The 18,355-nt window shown below is 46.2% G+C and overlaps 1 protein-coding gene across 8 annotated transcripts in view; it reads right to left on the reverse strand.

Annotated features, from left to right (window-relative positions):
- Nucleotides 1–18,355, reverse strand: part of Pc (pyruvate carboxylase) — a 107,247-nt gene that overhangs the window by 29,657 nt on the left and 59,235 nt on the right. Inside the window, exon 1 of one of the 8 annotated variants that reach the window (XM_074049852.1) lies at nucleotides 14–172. The exons of the other annotated variants lie outside the window; for them this stretch is intronic. The gene's annotated coding sequence lies outside the window, so the exon portion shown is untranslated. Of the gene's footprint in view, nucleotides 1–13; nucleotides 173–18,355 lie in introns of those variants that run through there. 8 annotated transcript variants of the gene reach the window in all.

An 18,355-nucleotide genomic window follows, 5' to 3' on the forward strand; every position in this document is an offset into this window, starting at 1 on the left:
TGCAGAAACCTACCTCAGCCTCAAGTTCGGGGTGTAGTCGCACTGGCCTGGAGCAGTCACCCCGTACCTGGCCTTCAGCACACAGATGGGCCTTCAGCACACAGACTACGTGGCAGAGAACCCACCACAGGCCATAGGCTGCTGCTCTGCCTGAGGTCAATAGCCCCAGAATACAAAGGTCTCCAGCACCAGGCTGCTGGAGGCCTGGGCGGTGGCCAAGGTTGAAAGCAAGGGAAGGGGCAATGCCTCCAGAGGCCGTTATGGCCCACTGGCTGCCTAGGAGGGAAGGGGAGATGGGGTGGTGGGTTGTACAGAGAGGAAGTGGGCCAAATCCTTCAGCCCACCCCCTTAGTCCTGCAACTTTGTGATAGAATTTAGGACATGTTGCCACTTGAAGTCAAAAGCATGGAAATGTCAACCAGTACGTACAATGGGGCCAGGGTGGGGGGTAGTGCTGTTCATGAAGGGCTATTCTGTGAATCATGGAGGCCAGGGTTCACACTGTCCTGAAGTTCAGTTCACTGTTCAAAGTCATACTTAGCCCTGCTGCCACCAGTCTCTTTCAGCCCCATGCAATACTAGGTGCCTAGTAAGCCCAGGTCACTCTGAGGGCAGAAACCCTCAGAGTTCACTAGTGCTGTGAATACCACTAGTAGCAACCAAGACAGCATGGCATCACCTGAGGCGCATGCCCTGAGCTCACTGTGTGCAAGCAGGATTCGAGAGTGCCTGTCCCATCTGGGGAGGAGAACCCCTGCCACCCTTTTGAAAGGCTTTTGGCTTAGCACAAGAGAGCAGAAAAAGAGAACAAGACCTTGCACACAAAGATAAAAACAAACAAACAAAAAAACCAAACTACCTTATTCTCAGAACCTCTCTACCTTTTTTTAGCAAGTCGTTAACCTAGCTTTTCCCTTGTTGAATCCCACTTCCCTCCCAGGCCTGAAACCAAGACCTTTCCAGAATCCAGGTAAGCTGGAGAAACCCTGACAGAGGACAGTGTGGGCCCCACACAGCGTCCCATGTGGAAGCAAGGCCCTCGCAGGCTGGATGACAGCTCATGTCGGGTGCTGAGTTTGAGGGATATGGGGTGATCAGAAGGCAAGAAACAAATGGGCAGATCCTGCCACATCCAAACTTCATCTCATCCCCAGAAGCTGAAGGGGAAGAGGCCTCTGTAGGCACTGGCAGTGGAGGTGGGAAGATATGGGACGGAGGCCTCTGTGGAGACCCCAGGGAGAGAAGCAGAGTAAAGTTAGAGACACAGAGTGATAAGAAGGCCTGAGCATCAAGATGCTCTCTGGAGCCCCCAGAAGCACTGCCTGTGGCATTAAGGGGGACCCCTGTCCCCAGCCAGTCCAAGACTGAGTTCTGGCATTCTGGTTAGACCAGTCTCTTTCCTCATGATGGCACTTTCTCAGAAGCCATTCATAGATGTGGCCCTTCAGGCCAGCACTGTTCTAGGTGCCTGCTGTCACCTCACACAAGGTATACAACAAGCAATGGCACAGAGAGCAGGGAAGGCTGGGGAGCCAGGCTTCCACTGGGGCAGTTTGGTTGGTGTTTGGCTGGCAGATGGTTATCACAAAGTCCTCAAGGTTGACAGTTTGTCTGAGAAGCTGCCTTAAAAGCTCTGAAGGCCTCACCTATCAAGCCAGTGTCTGGGCAAACCCATATACTCAGTTGCCTCAGCTGACCCAGACCTTTTCCTGCTCCTTGAAGTGAGCCAAAAACCTCCCTGCAATCAGGGACAGGGACTATCCTTTCCAAGTGGAACAGGTACTCTTGGATCCTGCAGGTACAGCTGTGGGCTTAGGGCAAAAGCCTTAGGAGATACAATGCTGTCTTGCTTGCTGCTTGTGATACCCACAAGCAAAACTCCTTTTCTGACCACAGAGATGGGGAAGTGGCAAGAGAAAAGCTACCACCACCTCCCAAAGATCCTTCACCCCGCTTTCCTCTCCAGAGAGCTGACAGCCTAGAGAGGCCCATTTGCTATTTTCTGCAAATGCTGGCTGACAGATCCCTTTCTTAGCCTCGGGTTGTGCATTAGAGACAGGGAAATCAGACGGTTGTGTCTGTCACTGGGGACATGTAAATAATTCCTTGCAAGCAAGAACAAGTCACAGTGAAGCAAGGAGCGTCTGGTGCACCTGTCTCTCCCCTGCCACCTCTCAGGACAGCTCACAGAGGGTTTCTAACTCTTCTGGCTTCAGTTTTCTTCCCTCACCATTGGATCCATGAACTCAGTGTTCCTCCCTTCTAGAAGGGAGTGAAAATTGTGGAGTTAAGCAGGTGCCTACCATAATATGTGGGATGAGGCAGAGCAAAGGCCTTGATATCATGGGCCCCAGGCCTGTTGAGCCATCCATGTGACTTCTGCAGGTCACAGCAGTGAACGAGTTCCTCCCATGGGCCTGGCTCAGCTCTAACCATTGGAGACCTGATGCTGAGCGGTTAATGTACAGAGAGAGACCCACTCTTTAAGGTGCTTTGGGCTACATGTATTTTACATGTACCAATTCATGTAACCTGCATGACCCCATCATCCCCCTTTATAAATACAGAACCAGCCAAGATTGAGCCCAGAGGAGGAACTCTAATATGTTGGAGATTACCAAGTCTTCACCAAACTGCAGGACTAAATTGTGACTTTCATCAGAAGCACTTGGGTGTGTGACAGGCATTTGGACACCAAAAATATCAAAACCAGAAAAACTCACTTCTGATAAAAACTGTCTGCGCTGCAGCAGGGATACAACAGAGCTCTGGCCAACAGTGACCCGGGAGCTGGCCAACAGTGCTGACAGTCATATCCCAGTTAAGCCAGGGCAGTTTCAGTTTTCCCAATAAATAATCAAATGTCCCTAAACACTCAGCTACTTCACACCTAAGCTACTTCAGACTCTTGCACCCAGAAGCAGCACAAAATCAGTTTTGGTACAGACAATATAGCCACTGTGCCAAGGGAACATGCTCCCAGCTGAGCAGGCTGGCTGAGGATCAGGGCAGGGCAGCCCCTAACAGCTGCTGCAGCCAAGTGGCAGGCCTGAAATATTTCTTCTAGGATATGCATTGCTTGGGTCCTAAACATCCCTGCTTTCACACAGATCTGCAGCCTGAGAGCGCAGCTGCAGGTGAAGGCCACGACGAAGGGAAAAGGGAGACCCTGCTTGGAGCTCTGGTGGTATGTAAAAGGCCAGCAGTCCTCTTGCCTCTGCTATCTCAGAGGTAAGGTGGAGAGCAGCCAGCAACAAGGAGGAAATGGGGCTCAGAAACAGACACCAACAATTCCCAAGTTAACCATCAAGGCCTTATCTTCCTCCTACCAGCCCCCAAGCATTAGCACCCTGCTCAGCCTATTAGCCAGCCTGGGCTGCTGCCAGCAAATTCGGGTGAACCAAAGAGTCTTGGCCGAGCACTTTGCCCTAGCAGCAGCAGTGGCCTCTGATGGCTGGGCTGCTTTCCCCAGGCTGCTCCACACTGTCCCCGCTGTGGGCCCTGGGGCTGGCAGCCAGCAGGGACAGATGAAAGAGGACATGCCTGGCTTTCAGGCTGCAACGGCTGCTATCAAACTGCCTGGGAGAGGACAGACTGAAGCTGAGATTTCTGGGTAGTGGGAATGGAGGGGAGGGCACAAGGAACAATGCAAGTGGCAGATACAGAAGTTGGGAGAGAGAAGACCAAATCAGAGACCCAGCACAAGGGCACCAGCTGAGACTCCAGCCGCGGTGACAGTGGCAGTTGGAGGTCTAAGGCAGCCAGAACCACCATAATTACCAGTGGCTGCATGTTCCCTCCGGTCAAAAGTTGCAGCTGAGGGGAAGGGTGGCCACACAGGGCTGGGGATTTCGGCACTGTCAAGGGGGGCCCCAGAGGAAAAAGGCAAGAGAGGGGTCCTGAAGACCTGGAGGGGAGTGGCAGGAAGAAGGCAGTGTGGAGTTAGTATGGAGGTGGCTGCTCTGTCCCAGCCTCCTTGGAAGCAGTGACAACCTCAAGGCCAACACTGCCCTCTGCTGCAAGGAGCTGCCATTGCCCACTTGACCTACAGCCTGCGGCCTACAGCCCCTGCCTGACCTCTGACCTCCAGGCAGGGCCAGGGGAACAGAGAAGGGTGGCATTTCTCTTAGAGGCACTGACCTTTAAGGCAAGGCTCCCAGGAACAGATTACTTGCTCCACCCTCTTTAGGACTCAGCTTAAGAACGCCTCCCTGGACACCCTATCCCCCAGCCAACTCCAACACATTGTTCTGCTTTGGAGGCTCTCCATGTCATCATGTCTGTGCCCTCAACAAGGACCATGTGTCTGTCTCCCTTACCAGACACTGTAAGCACCTCGGGCATAGGACCCTTGGCCTATTTGTCTCCTATTATCACGTTAACACTCTGCACAATGCCTGACACCAAAATTAAGTATCTGGGGAATGAATGGATGAATGAATGAGTGACGAGTACTCCAGGCCACACGCTGAGTGTGAAGCTAAGATTCATGCAGAAATATTATGGGGCACTTAGAAAAAGATGGATAAGGCATGGTCCCTCCTAGAAGCACACACACAAGTGTCCCCTCCACATAGATTAGAGAAACACACAAGTGTCCCCTCCACATAGATTAGAGACTAAAGTGCTGCTGACAGGACACAAGAAAGATCAAAAGGGCAGTCAGCAGACTGAATGTTTGTCTCTCCCTAAAATCCACATGTTCAAACTTTGAGTTTAGACTTCCTAGCCTCCAGACTGAGAAGTAAACTGTTGTTTATAGGTCACTGTTGTGGTTTAGATATGAAATGTCCCCGAAGGGTCAAGTGTTGAAGGCTTAGTCCCCAGTGCAATGTTTAGATTGGGGCTTTGGGGAAGTGACTGGGTATGAAGGCTCTGACCTCATCAATGGCTTAACTCACTGATGGATTCCTAATTTGACGGCATTATTGGGAGGTGGTGGAAACTAGGAAGTGGGGCCTGGATGGGGGAAATAGGTCACTGAGGGCATGCCTTTGAAGGGTATAGTGTCACTGAACACTTCCCCTCTGCCTCTTTCTCTGCCTTTGTTGACCATGAGGTGAGCAGCTTTTCTCCATCATACCCCTTTGCCATGAAGCGCTTCCTCACCAATCCCAGAAGCAACGAAGCCAACTGACAAAGGGCTGAAACCATGACCTAAAACAACTCCTTCTTCCCGTGGTACTCCGGTATTTTCACAGCATCAAAACCTGACTAACGCAGCCACCAGCCTATGGTGTTCTGATAGAGTGGCTGGAACAGAACACACTCAGACACACTCCAAGGGTGGAAACCAGGAAAGCTGTTTCAGGGCTCAGTGAGGTGATGGGGTGGAGGGGAACTAAGGCCTTCATTCTAAACATGAATGGGTGGTGCTTTGCAGGGAGACAGACACCAGACACAACATGTCTGCTGGAGATCCAGGAAGCTTCCTGATCTCCTCCCAGCCACCTGGCCCTGGGTGGAAAGTCACATAGGTCTGCTCCCACTCACTCGCTCCACTCCATCTCATTCCAAGATGGCAGGCAATAGGCCCTGGCTGCATTGGAGAGGGACTTTAAGTAGTTTAAGGACTTTGGGACCTGGTGAGCTCATGACAAATGGGTTTCACCCAGTATTATAGGTTGCACTGTGTCCCTTCGAAAAGCTATGTTTAGGTTCTAGCCGCAGTATCTCAGAATACAACTTATTTGGAAATGGGGTCTTTACCAAGGGACTCAAGCAAAAAGGGAGGATGGTCATTGGTATGGGCACTAATTCAATATGCATGGTGTCCTTACAAGGGGGAAGTTTGGACACAGTGACACACACAGAAGGAAGATGGTATGAAGATATGGGGTGACAACTGGTATGATGTGTGTATAAGCCTAGGAAGCCAAGGGTTACCAGCAAGCATGAGAAGCTAGAAGAGGCCAGGAAGGTTTTCCACAGAGCCTTCAGAGGGACATGGCCCTAGGCATGCCCTGATTTTGAATTTCTAACCTCCAGATCTGTGAGGCAAAAACCTCAGTTACTTTAATCTACCCAGTGTTCGTTCTTTGGTATGATAGCCCTGGGAAATCAAGGCAGCCAGGTTCTTCACAGATGGTCAAACCTATATAGACCCTAAAACCTGGGGTGGTACAAATGTCCCTGTCTCTCATCTGCTCATCCTGCTGCAGGCCACAGTGATGTTTCAGCGTGTGAAGCTATTTAGGACTGCACTCAGCCAGGGAAAGATGAGTGGGAGGCAGCAGAAACGAGAAGCAAACAGAGATGAGCTGGCATGCGCAGCAGCTCAGGGAGCTGACTGGGGCAGTAGGAAAGCCTCAGGAAGCAGGGACACCAGGGACCAATCTTAAAGGATGAGGAGGAGGAAGGATGTCCAAGGAAGAGGAAAGAAAGGGGAGGAAGAGACTCAGGTGTGGGGCAACAGGAGCAAAGAGCCTGGTAAGTTCAAGAGAAGCCCACAGGCAGACACCTGGGCTCTCAGTCAGAGCTCACATGCCTGGAAAGGTGTATAGCCTGCATCCTCAACATGAGGGATGCAGGGGGAAAACAGAATTGGAATTGATGGGGACCATTCTGAAGAAGTTGGATGGAGAAGGAGAGACTAGAGATGAAAGTCAGGAAGATGTTCCAATGCCAATGAGAGGTAATGAAGACCTGAGCCAGGGTAGAAGCAGGGGGAAAGGAAGAGAGAACTGGGCAAGAAATATTTAGAAGGTTGGGCGTTGTGGCTCATGCCTGTCATCTTAGCAACTTGGGAGACAGAAATAGGAGGACTGTGGTTTGAAGCGAGCCCCAGCAAAAAAAAAAAAAGTTATTGAGGCCCTATCTCAAATAACAAACCAGGTGTGGTGGCATACACTATAATCGCAGCTACATGGGAGGTAGAGGTAGGAGGATCACAGTCCAGACCAGCTGGACAAAAAAGCACAAGACCCTATCTAAAAAATAACTAAAGCAAAAAAAAAGACTGGAGTCATGGCTCAATGGTAGAGCACCTGTCTAGCAAGTGCAAGGCCCTGAGTTCAAACCCCAGTACTGCCATAAAGAAAAAAGAAATACTTAGAAGCCAAAACCAACAGCACCCCTTAGATGAGAGGCAAAGAGGCAACATGCACAGGCATCTGTGTCCCTGTTCTCAGGTGGACGATGGGGATACCAAATCAGAGACCACAGAAGCAGACATAAGTAGAAACCAGTGAGCATAATGTGGAGCCCGAATGGCTGGAGTTCGGTGCCAGATTCCAGCTGGAGAGGATGAACAGGAGCTGTATGTGGGCCTCACATCCAGGGAGAGCTCTGAGCTGGAACTAGAGATCAGACAGTTGTCTCTAATGAGATGACACAGAAAAAAGCCACATACAGGGGACAGAGCAGAGTCCTGCCATGAGAGCGGAGGGTTTCAAGAAGGTGGAGGAAGAATTAGCAAGGCAGCAGAGCTCTGACAAGCAGTAGAAAACCAGCCACCAGGCTCAGTAACCAAGTATCCTGAGAAGTCGCAGTGCTAAAGATGGGGGAGGAAAAGGTGAGAACAGTAGTAAGCTGCAAGGTAAGGAAGTTTTTGCCTCCAACTCCCCAAATTTGGATAAGAACTTCCAGAAAACTTAGGAAAGAAGAGAAAGGCAGGGTGAGCTATAAGGTACTGCGATCAATGGGCAGCAGAGAAGTCTTTTTAATAAAATACTAAACAGACCTACTGAAATGTAGTGGATCAAATACGATGATTTAATTCTATTCCCTCTGAAATCCCACTAAAACATCAGTAAGGAGTTTCTTTTTAAACAGCACAAGCTACAAGGACAGAATGAGAAAGCTGACAGCAGCGGACGACGGAGGTCAAGAAAACTCTGGGCAATGCATGGCATGAGGACTAGTGGTAATGACTACAGGGGTTGAAAACTCAGAGGGAAGTCCACCCAGGAAGTGAATCTGAGCTGCAGACACCTGGCAAGTCCAAAATTCTGTGGCTGGTGCCTCAGAAGGTGGGAGTGAGGGGCAGGGCTGCAAAACAAAGCCAGGTCAAAGTTTGAGAAAGTTTGAGATTCACCCCCGCTTCCTGTCCCCAGTTCAAGGACAGTTACAGCAAACACAGCAGCCTGAGTGTGCTCATGTAGTTTGAGTGTCCTCTGCAGTCCATCTCTGACTCCTCACAAAAAACGCTACGAGAGTTACCTGCTGCTCCCAGGTCTAGGGCTGTGGAAGTAGACACCCTAGCGGGACAGGTGGAGTCACGCTGTGATGTGTCAGGGTGTGCACCTTAGTCGTTAGCTCTTGACTGACATGTAATGGAGCTTTCAGAAGACAGAAGACTGGTCCCTGGAGAGGCTACAACTCCAGATTGCATCCAGGGAACAGAGGTAGGGCCAGGTCTACAGATGGAGACAGCAACCCCTCAGCTCCACAGAGCGGTTCCCAGGCTCACCTCCAGGTGGCAAGCCAGAGGACTGTTCTTTAGAAAACTGCTATAGTTTGGAACTTGGGTGTCCCCCAAAGGTCCATGTGTTAAAGGCTTTCTATTAGTCTGATTTTTGTCACTGTGAGCAAATAACTGGTAGAAATTACTTAAGGGAGGAAGGATTTATTTGGATTCATGGTTTCACAGGTTGCTATAATCCATGGTTGTTTGGCCAGAACATCTTGGTGGTGGAAGCGTATGGTGGAGGAGTTTCTTCATCTCATTGTGCACAAGAAGCAGAGAGAGACAGAGAGAGAGAGAGAGAGAGAAAGGGGCCAAGGACAAGATACCCCAAGGAAAAGCTCCAATGACCTACCTACTTCCTCCATCTAAGTCTTTACTTCCTAAAGTTTCCAGAATGTTCCAAAATAGTGCCAGCAGTTGGGGACCAAGCACCCAACACATGAGCTATTTTGGGGACACTTCATATCCAAACCATAACAATCCACCCAGATTTCCAGCCAAAAGGCTCATGTCCATCTAATGAAGCAAAATGCATTCGGTCCATCTCCATATGTCCCCCTAGTCTTAAAAGTTCCAACGCTGTTGAAAAGCTCAAGTTCAAAGTCTTTTCTGAAACAAGGCAAACTCTTAGCTATGAGCCCCTGTAAAATCCAAAACAAGTTACATACTTCCAAAGTACAGTGGCACAGAGAAAACATTCCCATTTCAAAAGGGAGGAACAGGAGGATAGCAAGGAAGGTTCGGACCAGAGCAAGAGCAAACCCAGAAGGGAAAACATTAAACCCTGTAGATCTATGCCTGGCATCTGGAGCATGTGGTGTCATGATATGATCACCAACAGCCATGGCCTTAAGACCCACCCCTACGGCCTTTCTGTTTACAGCCCACATGACTTCTCTCTTGGGTTGGCTCTGCTTGCTGACTGCAGCTTTCTTCAGCGGACATTCACATTCTTGGCATCTCCAACGTCCTGGGGTCTCCACTGCAGCTTATACTTCATCCTCACTTTATGCATATTGCTACCAGGGGCTGCCTATAGGTACTTCAACTGTGCCACACATGGCCTGTCTTCCCAGGGTTTCCTTTGAAATTTGGGTGGAAGCCTGGCAACTTCTGCATTCTGTATGCTTGCAAAACAAGTACCATGTGGAAGACAGTATTGAGATCTGCTGCCAGCCTGAGCAGTACCCAGGCCACCTGGGACCACCACTGCAGTGGCCTCTGAGTGCTTGGGTGATTGAATCCAGGAAAACACTTCCTTAGATGGCCGTGTGTGTGCAAGGTATCCTTGAGCTCTGTTGTTCCCAAGATAGTTTTTTAAAATAACTTAAAGACTTTACACACTTGGTCCTGGGATGTATGGGTGGGGTCCCTCCAAAAATTCCTAAGATCCCTCAAGGCACCTTTCCCGTTGTCCCAGTGCAAGCAAAGTACTTGTTTCCTTTTTAATAGAATTTCCTTTTAATGGAGCTAATCTTTTTAACAACCAGGCCCTCCTTGTCCACAATTTTCAACATACTTCTTTTCTGGCCAAACTGCAAATTTTTCAAGACTTTTTACTTCAAATTCTCATTATAAACCTAGCTAAAAACAGTCAGCAATATCCATGCCTCAGCCTGAATGCTATGCTGTCTTGAAATTTCTTCTGCCAAATTAATTAGTCCACTACTGCTAAATTCACTTCATGCTAAGACTTGGGACATGGACAAAATGTAAACAAATCCTTTGCCAGAATATAACATAAATAGCCTAAGCCTAATTCCAGATAGAGTCCTCATTTCCATCTGAAAACTTATGAGTCAATTTTTTTTTTAAAACTGGTCAATGTATTTATTTCTCAGTCAGCTTTATGCAATTTACTTATTAAATGAGTATTTTTGTTCATTGCTTAATTGTTGCTCTTTTTCTAAGTGTTTAGCCTATAACTTAGCTAGTTGTTTTTTAGTCTTTCTTTAAAACAAAATATTTTAAAATTTGTCAAAAATTTTTCATATTATATCAAAAGAGAATAAATACTATTTACAATTCATGTGAAACCATACAAAAAAATTCTTCAAAATCTCAACATTAACATGTCCAAAGTAACAAGAGTTTTCTATAATCAATCAGTAGGATTCAAATGAAAGATATTTGCTCAGACTGGAGGTATGACTCAAGCAGTAGAGTGCCTGCTTTTCAAGTGCAAATTCCTGAGTTCAAACCCCAGTCCAAAGAAGCTGGGTTTCATTTGCTCCATGAAATATATAACAAAGGCATCTGAACAAACAACTTAAATCACAGACAAAAGAGGATCACACTTTTCCTTTCATGAGGGAAAATATACCACTCATCTGATATCTGCTGACATGATTCAAACATTTAGGAGATTCCAATCCACACCACTTATGAAAAGGCAGATTAGAAGGTAAAAGAGAAGTGAGTCTATCTTTACTGTCCACATTTATATCAGTACACTGGTCTTCTGAGCCCTCACCAGAAACAACTGTTAAACTCTGCGTACAGCATTCTAGGCTTCTCCAGCCCACATTTCCAAACCCTTCCAAGTTCCTCCCACAAACCAGTTCCAAACGTTTACCAAGCACACAGTCAGGTTTAATACTGCAATGACCCCACTTCTCTGATACCAATATTCTCCGTTAAGTTAATTATGTTTCTCTGTGACCAAATGCCTGACAGGAACAACTTAAGGGAGGAAAGATTTGTTCTGGCTCATGGTTTTAAAAGGTCCAGTCCATGGTTGCTTTACCCCTTGTGCTTAAGCAGAACATCATGGTGGTGGGAGCAGAGGGACTCATTCACCTCATTGCAGACAGGAAAGAGAGAGACAGACAGACAGAAAGGAATGGGCAAGGGATGAGATACCCCCTCCAGTTAGGTCCCACTTGCTACAGTTTTCAGACCTCCTAAAATAGTGCCATCAGCTGGAGACCAAGCCCCAACACATAAGCCTTTTGGGGGACCATTTCATACCCAAACCATAACAGACTTCATTCCTAGAGTGCACTGTTGGGAGGTGGATCTAGTGGAAGGTCATTAGGTCATTTTGGGGTATGCCCTTAAAAGTGAGACCCTGGTCTCCCCTTCTCTTTCTGTTTCCCTTCCTGGCCATGAGGTGAGTGCTTTTGCCTTGCCACACATGCCCACCATAATGTGCTGCCTTGCCACAGGCCCAAAAGAAACAAGGTCAACTGACCATGGCCTGAAACTTCTGAGCTCTGAGATCTTCCTAAGTTGATTATCTCAGGTAGTTGTTACAATGACAGAAAGCTGACTAGCACAGAAACCAAGCAAGCCAGGAGAGAAGTCCTAAAGCTGCTGGTGTGTGGCAGGTTCCCAGAGGAAAAGCCTGCAGTCTCCCAACGGAGAGGACATGTTCAATCAGCTCTGCCTGCCCAGACTTCCCAGGCAGAGATGTCACATTCTTCAACAGCCAAACACCATGAGATATTTGAGTAAATTACCAAAAAAAAATCACCAAAATAAAAGGGAACTCTGAAAGGTAATACAGAGAGCAGATACTTCATAAAAACAAAACAAACAAACAAAAACCCTATAATCTCTTCAGAGAAATAAAATTTTAAAAAGCTATTGCACCCATTAAGTAAGAGGTGGCAGTTATCTTAAAAAGGCAACAAGAATTAGCTCTAGGAAATTAAAAATAGAGTTGCAGAAAATTTTAAACATAATAAATAGAAGGATTACAAGACAATTCAGGACATCACCCAGAAAGACTAAGCTATGGGAAAAAGGGGAAAAGTTAAGAAAATCAGAGACTCAATTCAGTGAGTCTGATATTCAGCTGCCTGGGAAGCCCAGAAAGGGAGAACACAAAACAAGAGGAGGGGAACTGTGATGGCAATCTCTGGGGACGGAAGGACATTCTTTTGGTGTTCAAAGGGTTCTGGGAGCCCAGCTTGATGCCAAAAGTCCCTCCTGGAAGCAGCATCAGGAGCAACCCTATTAGCTTCCTGTATTTATTTCCTATGGCTTCGATAAACTAACACAAGCTTGGTGATTTAAAACAACAGAAATATATCCTGCTTCTGTTTTAGAGGCCAGGAACTCAACATCAGTTTTATTTGACTGAAATCCAGTCAAATAAAATGGCGGAGTGAGGGGCTGAGGGGGTTGTGCTCCCTTGGGGGAGAACCCATTCCTTGCTTCCTTAGCTTCTGATGGCAGCTGGACTCCTTGCTGTGGCCACATAACTTCAATGTCTGCCTCTGTCTTCACGTATCACTTCTCAGTGAAAGTCTTGTTGTCTAAGGATATTTGTGATGACATTTAGGGCCAGTCTGGATAAGCTTGGATATGTTTCCCATGGCAAGATCCTTAATTACATATACAGAAATCCTTTTTTTCTGTTTTGTTTTGTTTTTGATAGTAGTGTGTGGGGGTGGGGTGGGTTGAACTTAGGGCCTCTTTTTGCCTGGGGCCAGCCTCAGACAGTGATCCTCCTACCTACTGCCTCCCCCATGGCTAGGACTACCACGCCTGGCTTATTGGTTTAGGCTTAGTTCTGAGAACTTTTTTGCCTGGGCTGGCCTCAAACCCTGATCCTCCCAATTTCTGCCTTCCAAATAACTGGGATTACAGGCATGTATCACTGTGCCTGGCTTAGAGACCCCCTTTTTTTTTTTTGTAACATTTAGATTAGGAACTCAGTGTCCTTGGGGGCATCTTTCAGCCTACCTCTTTTCACTTCTGAGAAGGAAAAGAAAACCATATACAAGAGACTTCAACTGTGACACTGCAGCCAGAAGCTATTAGAACAATAATTGAATCAAAAAAGGGCTCAAGTGGTAAAGCCCCTGTCTAATGAGTGCGAGGCCCTGAGTTCAAGCCCAGAACAGTATCCCCCCACCACCAAAAAAAGTACAGGTATTCTCAGACATGCCTGACCTTGGCAAGTCTACCTCCCATGTACTTGGTTGACTGGGAATTTGGGGGACACAGAAAACAAAGGAGAAAATAAGCCAGGAATGAAGAGCACTTGGGGTCCAGGTCATAGCAACCAGCTCAGAGGTGGCAAAGGGAACTCCCAGGGTTAGGTGCAGGAAATCTCAGGCCAAGCTGCCCAACAGGTATGGAGAACCACCAGTAGACTACAAGGTAACAGACTCTACAAAGCTCCCAGGAGTGAGGATTCCAATGGGGTAGCTATTAAATAACAAAAAAGCAGACTAAAAGATGTCTCTGGAAGTATGGGGAGTAGACAGCAACTGTATAATTTGCTTGTTTATCTGGGGATGAAAGAATGAGGCAAATATCAACTCCAGGCAAATGAGAAATTAGACGAGGAAATGCTGTCATAGCATATATACCATATTGTCAGATGTGGTTATTTACTTGATTGGAAAATGTAAAATCTGAAAATGTACTTAAGTACAAATGGCTACATAACCATACTGGGAAGCTGAAGGGAGGAAAGGGGGAACACATCTGAGGCTGGGGAGCTATAAAACTGAACTAAATCTTCTATAGAGGGAGATTAAAAAATAGGGTGAAAAATGACTGGGAACAGAAAGTAAAGAAAGGGCTGACTTAGGGAGACAGCCCCACAGAGAGTGCTGTGGGACAGCACACTCTCTAACTTTCAGAAGAGTCCACGCTTACTTTGACAAACAAAAGTTTAGGGAGGATCATGGTTCAAGGCCAGCTTGGGCAAAAAGTGAGCAAGACACTATCTCAATCAATAAGCTGGGCAGTGATGACATATGCCTGTCATCTTAACTATACAGGAGTCATAAATAGGAGGATTGTAATCCAAGCCAGGTCCCAGGCAAAAATGTGAGACCCTATCAGAAAAATAAAGTAAAAAGGGCTGGCGGAGTGGGTCAAGTAGAAATCACCTGGCTAGCAAGTGTGAGGCCCTGAGCTCAAACTCCAGTACTGACAAAAAAAAAAAAAAATTATATCTACCAAACAGGAAAGTGCACTTTACAAACAGTTGCAGTTGTCTTGAGTTCTTAAACCCATTCCAGGGCTGCTCCTCTTCTTCCTGCGGCTGCCACAATCCAGAGCTGCTAGGCTTCTCCCCTTCCTGGATTTCACACTGATTAAATAACATTGCATCCATAACTGGACTTGTGTTTTAATTTCTTAAGGAATGACACAGGCATTTTTTAACTTGCTTTTTCAGCCCAGTATTTGGAACCTATCCACCTTGTTAACCCATAAATTGAGTTCATTAATTTTAGTTTTTGTTATTGTTTTTAAATTTTTGTCATTTATCTATCTATCTATTTATTTATTTATTTTTGTGGTGCTGGGGATCAAATCCAGGGTCTCACACATGCTGGGCAAGCACTCTATCACTGAACTACACTCCCAGGCTTCCCTTTTTGGAGTTCTTTTGGGTTTTTTTATTGTTGTTTGTTTGGTTTTTTGGTGTGACTGGGGTTTGAACTCTGGACTTCATGCTTGCAAAGCAGATTCTCTACAGCTTGAGCTCCAATCCATTTTGCTCTGGTTATTTTGATGATGGAGTCTCACAAACTATTTGCCCAGGCTGGCCTCAAACCTCCATCCTCCTGATCTCAGCCTCCCAAGTAGCTAGGATTACAGGCACGAGACACCAGCACCTGGCTCCAATGTTTTTTTAGCTATGAAGACCACACTGCATAATTGAAGTCAGGCAACAGGTATGTGGAACTCATTATACTATTTGCTCCATTTTGTGTATGACTGAAGATAACCATAATAAAAAGTATATTGAAAATGGGGCTGGTGGAGTGGCTCAAGCAGTAAGAGTGCCTGCCTGATAAGCATTGAACTGAGTTCAGATCCCAGTGCAACCAAGAAAAAAAAATCTGACTTAAAAATATTAAAAATGAATAACCTTGACCCTATATAAAAGATGTACAAGAATTTTCTACAGGACATAGACCTAGAATTGGAATTGCTATTGCTATATAAAGGTACATTTTTAATGTCAATATGGCCAAATATTTTTCCAAAGTACTCACCCTAACATTTTGTACAGCCACTGAAGTACAACAGGACTTTTATTTCCCATCAATACACCTTATATTGTCAGACTTTGATTTTTGTCAGTCTTGTAGATATAAAACGGTATGTCCTTTTTCTGCTGACCTGGTTGTCTTTTTTTCTTACTAGGTTGTAGTAAATTTCTATATATTTTAGATATGAATCTACCCTCCTGCATGCAGGATGTTTGGCAAGTGCTGGGAAGAAGGAAGGCAAAGAATTGCAAGGAAGGAGAGGTTGAAGGAGTGAGGAAGGGGATAAGAGATAGAGCAAATTCAGGCAAGTGGCTCTAGGCCCTGGTGAAAGATCAGTCTTGAACTGGATAAACACCTCCTTCCCTGAGATCAAAGCTCCTAGATTTTCTGCAATTATAAAATATCCCAGTGTTTAGCCAGAGGCATCGCCCTTATCCGCTCAGGCACTAAGGCCTGAAAGGGCTAGCAGCTTTTCACTTTGACTCACCCAGGCTAAGAATTGTAGCTGTCACCTTCAAAAGGCACACACAGTCAATGGAGCAGAGCAGCGGCCCAAGGCAGATCCACTGTAGGTGACACAACTGCCTACCTGTCACCACAGCTACTCCAAGAACTTGGAACAATGAGGTCAAGTGGCATCAGAGATGACGGAGATTAATCTTTCAGAAAAATGTCTGGCCAGTCTGATCAGTGAAAGATACAGATGAGAAAGCTGTGGCAATCCCCTCAGAGAGTTTAAAAGAACTTTTCTGAATGAGTGGGTTTAGGTCAAGTGATTCTTCTGGAATAGCAAAATGTTAGAGACTGATTGCAGAAGCAATTTCTTAAATTTCCACTGTGATTATCTAACCTTGGAGAAGGAATACAAAGCAGTTTTCAATCTGTACGCTGGCATGTTCCTACAGACACTGTTTTAATATTCTTTCTTTAGAAGAAAAAACCAAAAGTTAGACAGACTTGGGGTTTAGACATTAAGTATATTCTAGTTTAAAATCAGAGGTTTGTAGTCTTCAGCACGACTAGTCCAGAGAAAGGAGAGCAGCCAGACTGTAGTTTATATTCCTCCCTGCTCATGATTCTTCCCAAAGAAAAAAAAGCTGCTGGACCGAAATTGTCAAGAGTCAGCAAATTAAAATGTACACTTCTTGGTTAAAATCTGAATTTCAGATAAACAGTAAAAACTTTAAGTATATCCCATACGATATTTGGGGATATACTTCTACTACAAAATTACTTTTGCGCATTCAAAATTTAAATTTAACTGGGCTGTATTTTATCTGGCAACCTGAATGAGCCAACAGAGCTGAGGCCCTGAGGTGGAGAGAAAAAGCAACTGGTGAAGAGACTTCCCAGCTGTTGATGCAACAGGACAATGGCAGGAGTCAAACTGCTTGGGTTCAGATCAGCCTTCCACAGACGCTGGGCAAGTCACCCACCTCTGGACCTCAATTTCCTCACCTGAAAAAATCAGACTAACAATGATCACCTCAGAGGGCTATACAGATATCAAATGAGTTGAGTCATGTAAAATGCTTAGACCTGTGCCTGGAGCATAATTAGCTTTTACTTTAGAGAGGCTGGACCTGTGGCTACTGCAAAGTGGGGTCAGGAGGAGAGGGAAGAAAGACAGTAGAGACCTGTTAGAGGGGCTGTTGCAGGGTCAAATGTTGTTTGCTGAGGTCAAGCAAAAAATGAGGCCCTGTTACCATGTCAGTGAGGACCCACCAGGAGCCACTGCTTCCTCTCACTGGCTCACCTGACTGCAGATGTCTTTCTAGCTCCATTCTCACTGGCATCATGTCAGGAGCCTGAAATTTGCCACAGTGAGCATATTTATTTCACAGAAATTGGCAAACCCCATGATCAGGGACCTTTCCTCATCTCCCCAAGAGCCACCATTGACAGAACACACAGGAGTAGATGGCAAACACATTCCCAAAGGACTTGAGACAGGAAGTTGGGAGCTGGGGAACAAGGCCCCTTCTTTACTTTCCCCTTAGCTGCAAAGCCCAAAGAGGCTCCTTTCTCTTTTTTAAGGGCTTAATGCACAGAGGGCTTAATTCAGACAAAACATGAGGAAGAGCTAAGGAAGAAAGAAATCAGGCACTTTGTTGATCTCTTAAGTTACCTCAGAAGCACTAATTAACCTATGAGCACCACAAAAGAAAAATGCATTTGACAATCACTTTTAATAACTTAAAATTAATTCTTCTGTCTTCTATGGGACTGATTTCCTTGTTCTTACCCTCCACACCGTTCTCCTTCCCAGTTTCTCAACCAACATATGATTTTGCAAGGTGAAGTGTGAGGGTTTAAAACCACAGCTTTTTTTTTTTTTCTTTCCCCTAGTACTAGGGTTTGAACTCAGTGACTATGTGTTTGCTAGGTAGGTAGGTGTTCTACCACTTGAGCCATGCCTCCAGCCCCAAAACCATCACTTTTTGATGTACATGCCAAAAGCCTGTTTTATAGAACTTAGCCCTTCCCTCTCCTTCTTCTTCATGCTCCCACTCAAACACAGTGCACACACACTGCAAACCAAACCAAACACCTCCTCTTGTCTTCCTTGCCCCCTTCTCCCCAGGAACCAAGTTTTGGGGTCATTTTCAGCTTTTCCCTCCCCTCATCATCTACCCAAGAAATCCTGTTAGTTCACCCCTTAAATCTTTCAGAGCCTTCTCTCCTTCCATTTTCATTGAACCACCTGAATTATTCTGTTCTAACTATTTGAGCCACTGTAAAAGCCTTTCAACCATAGCCATGGCAAGAGCCACCAATGTACGTGACGTTCTAGGCTATGCCTCATGATCACATACCAGCCTTGTCTCCCATAATCCTCAGCCTCCTGAAAATTCAGCCCAGCTGCGGCCTCTGTTCCCAAACCGTCTGAGAACCTTCTCCCCTCTCTCAGAGATCCCTCAACCCAAATGTTCTCCACTTGGAACACCTTCCCCTCAGCTCAGGTCTGAGTTAAGCATCTGAT

The sequence above is a fragment of the Castor canadensis genome, chromosome 1, assembly GCF_047511655.1.
Source record: "Castor canadensis chromosome 1, mCasCan1.hap1v2, whole genome shotgun sequence".
NCBI classification, from domain to species: Eukaryota; Metazoa; Chordata; class Mammalia; order Rodentia; family Castoridae; genus Castor; species Castor canadensis.